Source organism: Heteronotia binoei, chromosome 5 (assembly GCF_032191835.1).
Source record: "Heteronotia binoei isolate CCM8104 ecotype False Entrance Well chromosome 5, APGP_CSIRO_Hbin_v1, whole genome shotgun sequence".
NCBI lineage: Eukaryota > Metazoa > Chordata > Lepidosauria > Squamata > Gekkonidae > Heteronotia > Heteronotia binoei.
The window spans coordinates 79605346-79606685 of NC_083227.1; the positions used below are offsets into that span (position 1 = coordinate 79605346).

Here is a 1340-nt window from a genome sequence, read left to right on the forward strand (position 1 = left end):
AGGAATCTCTCCCTTGTCTCTAGATGGGGACCAGCAAAAGTCAGAGCTGGTGGAGTTCGCTAGTGCAACCCTTGTGGCGATCACTAGTGCAAGTCTTGTGGCAACTTATGCAGTTCCCAGATGGGATGGAGGTCTGAGCAGCAAAGCTACAGGGGAGCAAACTACAGAATTCGAGGTGTCTGAGGAAGGCAATGGCTACATCAAGTACTTACCTGTAAGCAGGTGGTTTACGCCCACTGGTTATAATTCATGTGGATTTGTTATAGATAGTCTGTGATGAGTGGTACCTAAATGCTGTGAACAATTCAGGAAAACAGGGGCAGTCATAGGATTGCCAGGTCTGTGTTGGAAAATACCTGGAAACTTTGGGGGTGGATCCAGGAGATGGTGGGGCTTGAAGAGAGGAGGGGCCTCAGCATGGTACAATGCCATAGAGTCCACTTTTCAAAGCAGCCATTTTCTTCAGGGGAGCTGATCTCTGCAAGCTGGAGATCAGTTGTAAAAGCAGGAGAACTTCAGGCCCCACCCAAAGTTGGCAACCCTAGATAAAGCAACCAAAGGCTGGCAGCTCTGGATGAAGCAACCAAAGAGTTCCCCATCTAAACATAGCAGAGGCATGGCAACGATCTTAACTTGGTTTCCCTCTAAAAGAGTTGGGCGATCTATGTGATTCTCCCCTGTCCATTTTACCCTGACAAAACCACTGTGCCTAGACAGCATAACTGGAGAGAGAACAGCAAGCCACACAAGCAAAAATGCTGTACTTAACTATCTATCACATTTTTATTCTACCCTTCTTCTAAGGAGCTCAGGGAATTGCACATGAACATATGAACATATGAAGCTGCCTTATACTGAATCAGACCCCTGGTCCATCAAAGTCAGTATTGTCTTTTCAGACTGGCAGTGGCTCTCCAGGATCTCAAGCTGAGGATTTTCACACCTATTTGCCTGGACCCTTTTTTGGAGATGCCAGGGATTGAACCTGGGACCTTCTGCTTCTCAAGCAGATGCTCTACCACTGAGCCATCGTTCCTCCCTGTCCCTTCCCTGTTTTATCCTCACAACAACCCTATGAGGTAAGTCAGGCTGAGAAAAAGTGACTGACTCAAAGTCACTCAGTGAACTTTATGTCAGGATGGGAATCTGAGTCGAAGTCCTATGGGTGGCTCTCCTCCCAATCATTACTGATGTAAGTAACACTTTGGAAAGACAGACAATCAGTGCAATCCTCTTTGGTGGCAAGATCTGTGTGCACCTTCATTGCTTGGTGAACATTCCTGTCAGTTACACATTGGTCACTCTGTCTTCACTCTCTCCCTTCCTCTGACAGTCTTGAA

At 46.9% G+C, this 1340-nt stretch overlaps 1 non-coding gene across 1 annotated transcript; it reads right to left on the reverse strand.

Annotated features, from left to right (window-relative positions):
* Positions 1 to 964: 964 nt before the first annotated feature.
* Positions 965 to 1036, reverse strand: TRNAL-GAG (transfer RNA leucine (anticodon GAG)). The gene has a single exon. It is a non-coding gene; the product is annotated as a tRNA-Leu (tRNA).
* Positions 1037 to 1340: the final 304 nt, after the last annotated feature.